We start from the raw sequence: 8,796 nt of genomic DNA on the forward strand, positions 1-8,796 counted from the left end.
CTCCTTCGGTGCAGCTGTCACCACCTTCAGGAAGCCTTCCCCACTCACCACAGGGGTGTGGGGGGAGGGGAGGTCCTGCTCCAAGCACTCTCCTAGCACCCCTGGCAAATATCATGCTGTCTCCACAGGAGAGAAGAAGCTGCTTGGCCACATGGACTCTCTGGTGACCAGCAAAGTGACCCAGTATGCAGTTAGATCCCTCAGTGTTCAGCAAATAAGCAAACAAAGGTGCCTTCCACTCAGCTCCTTCACAAAGTGTTATTGAAATCCTGTTGAGGGCTCACCCCCTGCAGAAGGGCTATCTCTCTTCACTAAATTCTCACAGCATCTCTTGCTTGTGATACCACCTTGCATTGTTGTTCACGCATTCCTGTGGAGCTTGCCTTACCAATTGTCTGCTGCCAAAGGACCCTATGTTCTATGTTTGTAATTCCCTCAGTTCCTAAGGCAATGTTAGACACACAGTAGGCCATCAACGAATGATGGATGGATAAGTACATGGATCCAACAGGCTTCCTTAAATAGTGCCCCAATGAAGACTACTTGCATTATCTTGGGGGAACTTTTAACATATAAAACAAAGAGCCTTACATAATTGCACCTACTAGGTGCCAGGAGCTCTGCTAGGAATTTTTCTGTGTGTACATCTTATTTTTTTTTTTTTAATTTTTATTTATTTATGATAGTCACAGAGAGATAGAGAGAGAGAGGCAGAGACACAGGCAGAGGGAGAAGCAGGCTCCATGCACCGGGAGCCCGACGTGGGATTCGATCCCGGGTCTCCAGGATCGCGCCCTGGGCCAAAGGCAGGCGCCAAACCGCTGCGCCACCCAGGGATCCCTTATTTTTTTTTTTAAGATTTTATTTATTTATTCATGAGAGACACAGAGAGAGAGAGAGAGGCAGAGACACAGGCAGAGGGAGAAGCAGGCTCCATGCAGGGAGCCTGACATGGGACTCGATCCCGGGTCTTCAGGATCATACCTCCGGCCGAAGGTGGCGCTAAACTGCTGGGCCACCAGGGCTGCCCTTCTTCTTCTTCTTTTTTTTTTTTTTTTTTAAGATTTTTATTTATTTATTCATGAGAGACAGAGAGAGAGGCAGACACATAGACAGAGGGAGAAGCAGGCTCCTCATAGGGAGGCTGATGTGGGACTCAATCCCTGGACCCGGGATCATGCCTTGAGTCGAAGGCAAATGCTCAACCACTGAGCTACCCAGGCGTCCCATATACATCTCTCTAAAGAGGAAGTTAGGTCTTGTGGTTCTGAGCCTGGGCTCTGGAGCCAGGCTGCCAGATCTAAATGTGGCTTTCCTTCTTGATAGCCTTAGGGATTTAATCTCTATAATATGTACTTTCCTCACTTGTAAAATGAAGATAATATTAATAGGATTAGTATTAGGCAAGGTTCTTCAGAGAAACAGAACCAATAGGATTAGATAGATAGAAAGATAGAGATATACAGATACAGATGAGGAGATTTATTATAGAAATTATCACACATGGAGACCAAGAAGTCCCATGATCTGCCACCAGCAAGCTGGAGACCCAGGAAAGCCAGTAGTTATAATTGAGGCCAAAGCCTGAGAGTTAGGCTTATGGTGTAAGTTGTGGTCTAGTCTGAAAGCCCAAGAATCAGGAATGCCAGTGTCTGAGGGGAGAAGATGGATGTCCTAGCTTGGGGGAGGTGGGGGAAGAGGAGAAGGAGGAAGGGAGAGAGAATTTGCCCCTCCTCTGCCTTTTTGTTCTATTCAGTGGATTGCCCCTCAGTGGCTTGGGTGATACCTACACACATTGTTGAGACCTACTCTTTTTATTCAGTCTACAGATTCCAATGCTGATCCATTCCTGAGATACCCTCACAGGCTTATCCAGAACTATGTTTTACCAAACATCTGGGCCCAATCAAATTGACACATAAAATTAGCCATTACAAGGACTGTTGTTAAAAAGTAATCTAAAGTAGAAAACAAACAAACAGAAGGTAATCCATATTAAATACTTGGTCTGGTGTCTGCCTTGGAGTGTTTGATAAATGCAGTTATTGTGCGTCAGTCAGGGTAGCTTACACCATCATGACGGAAGGTCTCAAGGGAGCAAGAGCTCTTGGGGAAGCCAGGGCTCAGTGACCCTGGTCTCCTTGCCATTCTTCTCATTTGTGTCCTTGGTGACGTCACTGTGAGGAAAGGTACAACCAATGACCTTGAGAACCAGGAAGTTGAGGACCCCCAGTGGGTGGTGCCATTCCACATGACCATACAGGAAGCCACCTTGTACTGTGGATGCATTTCATACATTTCAGGAAAGGGGCCTGGAGGGCAAGCCTTGGCTGCAATGAAAGGCTGCTGTCACTTATTAAAACAAGAAAAAATAAAACATACTGTTAGCTAGCTAGGAGACAGTTTGCTTAGAGGAACCGCTCCTTGACAGCATAAAATCCTCTCATTACTCTGTGTAGAGAGTATAAATTAAGTTGTGATCCAACTTACGTACTTTTTTCCCTCTTTTTCCTTCTTTCTTTCTTTGCATTTTCCTGCCTCCCAGCTCCTCTTCAAGGTAAAATAACTGCAAAGCAGTCTTTTTTCATTTTTTCCCTTTGGTTTGAATGCTACAAGCTAGCCACATTAAAATGCAATATTTCTAGACTGATGTGAAAAGGTACAGTGCCTCAGAAAGAAAAGTTGGCAATTTTTGTAGGGTGTATAAGGTTCTTTGTTCTATGCGTTTGTTTGCCTACCTGTCTGCCTGCCTGCGTGTGTCTGTCTCTTGCCAGCCAACAGCTTGAGAGCCATTTTAACTGGCAGGACACCGTCTTCCGTGTCCCAGCCACACTGAAGGGAGGAATCTGGACCAATATGGTTGATGCTGAGGCTTCCCAACAAACTCTCACCTGTGAAAAAGAGACCTGTGCTAACCTGACTCTCTCAGCCTAGATCAAGATGAAAAGCGAAGCAAGCCATTGCCCATGGGCGATGGGATAGGAGCTGAGAGACCAAGACAAATGAGGGACCATGAAAGCCTGAGCCAGCTGACCTACTCACAGGCCAAAGATGGGGATTAGGGGCAGCTGAGAAAGTCAGGGGTGGCGAGGAGGAAGAAGTAGAACACAGAGGCTGCCGAGTAAGTTGTTGCAACAGGCGAATGCTAGAAGAAAGATCTGCAGACCCAGGAGCCCAGCACCCCCCCTTGGCCCCAAGCCCTTTGAGGAAAGTGTCCATGGCACTTTGCCCTGGAGCCCATGGACTGGTGTCCTCCTTCTCTGATTGCTGTATATGTATCTCTATTCCTTCCTTGAGCTAGACTTTAGGGGGAGGAAGGTGTCCCTGGTTTTTGCAAATGCAGAAGCTTTTTCATTTATCTGGCTTCGGTGTTCAAGAGCCCTTGGTTCAAGAAAACCTTGAAGGCATAGTGTTAAGAGAACTGTAAGTGATAAAAATGATAGTGTCTGGACCACACGCACAAATGATCTCCACTGGACTCTCCTTAGAACCAGGTTCTCCTTAGAACCTTTATAAAAAGGACATTGACAAATGGGAAAATGTGCAGAGGATGGGAGCCACTGCAGTGAGGGGGTTAGAAAAAAAAAAAACACATACAAGGACTAAAGAAACTGGGGGTTTTATGCTTTGAAGGGTATAAATTAAGGAGGCAGTAGAATGTCCGCAGTATTTGTAGAGTGGACACATGGAAGATGCACCAGATCTGTACTGTGTTCTCTTCAGGTGAGAACCAGGATTGCACAGATGTTACAAGGAGTTCAATTTTAGCTCAGGGCTTCCCAACAATGCATTGTTCCACTGCAAGAACTAGAGGCTAGTCGACTTTGTCCTAGGAGATGGGACTTTAGACTGGAGGACCTCTGACATTATCAGCAGCACGATACACAATGAGTTTATCCACAATGATGACCCATTATCTCCAGACCCTCGACTAAGGCTGCAGAAAGATGTTGAAAATTAAGCAGATTATAAAACAGATACTCCTTTTCATCTCTGGAGGACTTCAAGTTGTCCAGCAAGAAAGGGATGATAAAATGCCCTAGATTCTCATCTCACCTAAATCTGTCCCAAGGCCTGACAGCAGAATGATGTCATGGGAGTTCCCCTCACTGAGCTTAGCCTCTCAGAGGAGTGTCCACTTGTCACCTTTAAAGCAGATGGAAAATTCTGGCATGATATTTTATTTTGTAAAGCCTAGAGCATGTGCTGGTTGGTACTAGACATTTTTCCAAGGATAAAGCAAATTCAACCTCTTACCAGGGAAGTACAAAGGAGCAGACTGGCTGGTTCCAAAGGCTCTGACAAGAGTTTGTGCACTTATTGGCCTTCACTCCTATAACCCCCAAGTTGTGAATACTCACAGAAATCATATACTTCTGTGGTCTTGCTAGAACAATCAAAACAAAAATCATCCTCTTTGCGTCCACTTCTGTCTACTGCGGTCACTTCCATATGCCTTATAACAATGTGGTAAAGGACAGGGGTAGTGGAGAGAAATCCCAGCATGTCTCGCCAAACCATGGATGCTTTCTGGACTCACCAGCTTCCTGACTTACAAGTTAGGAATGGTGTAAGAAATAGCAATTTCTGGAAATCTGCCAGTCAGGACCTGGTGGTCAAGATGACAAACAGGTAACCTGTCACTGTCCCTCCTGGCAGGTAGAGTTCATCTTACCAAGTAGGTCTTGCTTTAAAAAAAAATAAAAATAAAAATATCCTTTTTTCCTCATTGTCCTACTGTGTCCTTACCCAGGACAAGAACTCCGTCCCAGACCCAGTGACACAGAAAAGTGACAGAATGACTTTAAATGAAAAACAGGGCTACTTCTATGTGTCCCCATAGAGGGTCTCTGGTTTCTTTAAGAAAATGATTTTCTGGGATGGGGACCAGAGAATGATTTTTTTTTTTTTAATCAAACAGTCAGGGGCCATTGTGAAGCACAGAATGACACCCTGCGGGGCCCTCAGGCTTCTCTGATGGATGGATGGTTAGGACTCTCAGTCAGCCCAGGCCGAGGTAGGTGCTCCCCTCACCCCCGCCCCCCAGCATCACCGCATCCGCCACCATGAATGGCCCAACGTGACCCCCCGGCCCCCACTCCTCTCCCGCTGCCCTCCCTGCCCTCCCTTGCAGAGCACTGCATTCCGACCGCTTTCCACCACAAACAGAGCCTGCCATTGAGCCATTTTCCCCAACACTGCACACAGTTTCTGCTGCCAAGATGAGTCACCATGCAACACATACCCTCAGCCCCCTCCACTCCGTACTTAAAATACTCTGGGGCTGGCCCAACAGAACCCCGCTGGGCGTGAGCACGTGTGTCAACGTGGGGACTGGCAGTGCAGCCTTCGGAGCCGCTGCAGAGCACAGGGCATTGCGTTTGGCCCCGGGGTTCTGAGAGCCAACTGCCTGGGAGGGGGTCAGTTTTTCAGATCTGCATCTTGCTCACGTAGCCTGCCAAATTGCACCCTCTCTCTTTCAGGCAGGTGAACCTCCATTTTAGCCTCTCTGATCTTGAGCAGAGGGAGCTGACTACCAGGGGTTGACATGTCCTGCTTCTTCTCCCAGCCTGGCTTCTACCTGGTGGTCTCGCTACAAACAGGACTGGCCCTATCCTGCATTCACCCTTGGGCCCCCGTCTCGGCTCCAGGGAAGATTCTGCTTCAATCACGACGGCCTCTGGTTGTTTCCTGAGTTAGGACCTGTCATCCTCACTTGGGCAGAGGTCCCTATCCTCCTCTACTCTCTGTTGCCATGCTTCTCTCAGCTTCCTCTCTATCCACCCCAATGCCCAGCACCCACCTTGGGCAGAACCAACCACATTACTCTAGAACCATTCCTCCTCCCTAGAAAAAGAGATTAAAAAATCGTTGTCTTTCAGAGGTGAAGAATTCCCTCCTCCTTCTTTCTGCAGAGAAACGTCAGGCCTCCGTAGGCACGCACTTGAACAGCTTTCTTGGTTCTCTCTGCCCACACCTCCCTCCCCCACCCCCTGCCCAGCCACACGCTCCACCTGCCAGAAATACCCCTCCCTCCAGGGAACTGCATGCTTTCCACTTTCAACCTGCTGCCACAGCACCCTGCACCAAAGGGGCCTCAGAACAAAAGCCCAGCCCAGCACAGCCCAAAGGGACATCCTGTGCTCAAGTTACTCATTACTTGAGTTAGAGGAGGTCACCAAGCAGGAAGTGCATTGGAAAGCAAGGGAAAGGTGGCATAGACGGTAGGGAACTAGTCAAGGTGACCTTCTAAGAGAACTTGGGAGTCCTGGCAGGGGGTAGATATCAGAGGGGGAAGGCGGCAAAGTCATGGCAATAGCTCCAAGGTTAGACAAGGTCAAATGGAAAGAGCTAATTATAACTAAGCAACCTATTTAATAGCTTTTGCTATGCACCAGGCACCGTGCTTAGCATTTTCCCACATCCCCCATTTAATCCTTGCAACTATGTGTCACTCCAATTCTACAACCGAAGGGACAGCCCCAGAGAGGATAAGTGACTGGTCCAAGGTCACACAGCTAGCAAGTCCTAAAGCCTGGGAGGGTGAACGCAGGTCTGTCTTGCTCCTCACCAGGTTGCTCTTTGTGGTGACCTGTTCAGACGGTCTGAGTGGCCAGGCAGGTGGAGTCTCATTCTGGTTCTCACAGGGCTGAGATCGTGTTCTGTAGCCACACTATCAGGTTTGGGTGGAAATATAGAGGCTCCTCGGAAGTCTGGGAAAGGCTGCTAGAGAATGAGAGGCAGAGATGCTGCCTGGACCATGAAGGCACGACCCTCAGGACTTGTCAGAACCTGGGAAGAGTCTACATTCAGGGGAGGGAGAAGGCGCAAAGCTGTTTTGAGGACAGAATATCCCCCAGAGGAGCACAATAGGTCAAGGACAACAGAGAAAGCTCATCCTTCCCAGAGACAGAACCAGTCTACTTGGCATTTGCTACAGCCCTAGAAAGCTAAAGCAGGGCACTTCTTTTTACAGGGAAAATTGGGCGGGGGGCTCTAATTAAAAATCTGTCACTGTGAGCCTCTCTCCACATACTTTGTTTTACCACATGCTTCTACTGGAGAAAGAGAGGAAGAGATGGGGGGGGGGGGAGGTAAGCCTATGGCTGGGGGATGGGAAGGATGGGGTAGGGGGTATGCTTATTTTCCTTAACCCCCCCCCATCCCTTCCTGTGCCACCTTTCCCCTCACTCATCCCTTTTCACTGATTCTGCCCAAAGGCTTCCCTCCTTCTTTCTTGTAGTGAGCACTCCATAAACACATGCCCTTCCCAGTGATCTGTCCTGCTGGAAACTCCTCCATGAGGTACCTTCTACTGGGATGGGGACCAGGGGTATCACATCTGCAGGTGCAGCCTGTTCCCGCAGATCTCCCACCAACTTGGGGATTTTCCAACACAAACACTGCAGGGGCAAGGCAGTGAGTGGCTTCCTTTCTCAACACACTGTTCTCAGGGTTGCCCTTGACAGAGCACTGCGTGTAGCAGTCCCTCTGGGGGCTGGGAGGGATAGGCAGCTGCTTCTCCTCCGAATTTCAGGGATTTTCAGGTTTTCACAGGTCTTGTAGGTGGGCCTTGAGAAGGGTTGGTGGGTAAGAGCTCATTCCATAGCAGCTGGAGCTTGTCCTTAGACCTCCAAGGTTGACCTTGGAGATAGAAAGGTGGCCCTGACAAGCATCCCGGTATTGGGTGACATGGGGCTGGAAGTCTCCTTTTCCAGGATGGGCTATGTTTCCCTCTGGGGATGGGGCTTCTGTGCAGTGACTGCAGAGGCACCCCTATGGATTTCTGCTGTGTCACCGATGCCCTGGCAGGGATGTGTGAAGCTGCTCATGGGTTCAGAGGAGACAGATGAAACCAAGGAGTCTGGCTTTTCGGCATCAGGGAATCAGGGATGGGAAGGGGGGACTGCCCCTCAATGTCTTGCCCTTGGAGCCGGGTCTTCCTAAGTTCTTTTGGCCTCAGGGATTTCACAGCAGAACGAAGTGGCCGGTACTCCCAAGGGGGCAGGCATAAAAGCACGGCAGTGAGAATACTGGCCACCTACTGGGCACCGAGGAGAGTCTGCAGTGGTTGGGTCATGAGCAAATAGTGTCGTCCGGGTGCAGACTGGTGTGAACCCGCCAAGAAGCGTGACTGGTTTCCGAGGGAAGACGCACCGGGGACAAGCAGTCGGCCTCCCGTCCCTTCGGACCCCGGGATCCGCCCTGGGTGGGTCTGGCGATTGTCCGGCTTGAGGCGGCTCGGGCCACCCACTAGAAGCGCAGCAGGCAGTCGGGAGCCAGGGCTGGCGGGCTGGGCTGGGCTGGGCTGGGCTGGGCTGGAAGGAGAGGCACCGGCCGGAACTGCAACCGCAGTGGCGAGGAGCGCGCGGGGGGCGGCAGGTGCAGGAGCGGAGAGGCGGGGCGGAGCTAGCCAGAGTCCCCGACTCTCAGGCGTCCTCGAGCGACCTTCCCCCCCTTCCAGGGCCTACGAGGGGTGGACCTGCGGCGGAGGGAGACCGGGAGCGTGCGGCGAGAGCAGGCGGGCAGGAGGGGTGGGTCGGGACAGCGGGACTGGGGTCCCCGGGCGTCTCGCGGGGCTCCCGGCGACGCAGGTGCGGCGCACCTCGCCAGGAAGGAGGAGGGCTCGCGTCCACCCGCGAGCGAGGAGGGGGCTGCGCGGCGCCGCCTGCGCGCGCGGCGCCGTCCCCTCCTCCCCCGGCGCCCCCGCTCTCAGCCCGCCCCACTCGCAGCCGCGGCCCCTTTGTGCCGGCCCCGCGCCCGCCCCTTCGGGCCCGAGGCCCCGCCCCGCCCCCG

Source organism: Vulpes vulpes, chromosome 13, assembly GCF_048418805.1.
Source record: "Vulpes vulpes isolate BD-2025 chromosome 13, VulVul3, whole genome shotgun sequence".
In the NCBI taxonomy this organism is placed as follows: Eukaryota; Metazoa; Chordata; class Mammalia; order Carnivora; family Canidae; genus Vulpes; species Vulpes vulpes.